Raw genomic sequence first — 371 nt, forward strand, 5'->3', positions numbered from 1 at the left:
CATGGCAGAAACCCTTTTGATTGATAGCCCATCTGCAGCCTGCTGGGATCCATCCTCTTCCCACTTGCTGCTCCCCACCCAGCAATTTCCAACTCAGAGCAAACCCGTGTGCCAGCCCTGCTGGTTGCACCCTGCCTGCCCGGCATCCCTCTCTCATTCTGTCTCATTCCAGACAGGGTTAACATCTCCTCTGTCTCTGCCAGGAACACCCAGCTGAGGAGGAGAGCGCCGGAGAGCGAGAAGTGGGATTCTTCCTTTTCTTTTTCGGATTCTCCTTTCCTCCCTCCCCATCGCCGTAGAGACGGTCTCCGGGGCGAGCGAAGGTGTCAGCGCGCAGAGAGGCAGAGGAAGCATAGCAACAGGACTTCAGG

The sequence above is a fragment of the Mauremys mutica genome, chromosome 8 (genome assembly GCF_020497125.1).
Source record: "Mauremys mutica isolate MM-2020 ecotype Southern chromosome 8, ASM2049712v1, whole genome shotgun sequence".
Taxonomy (NCBI): domain Eukaryota; kingdom Metazoa; phylum Chordata; order Testudines; family Geoemydidae; genus Mauremys; species Mauremys mutica.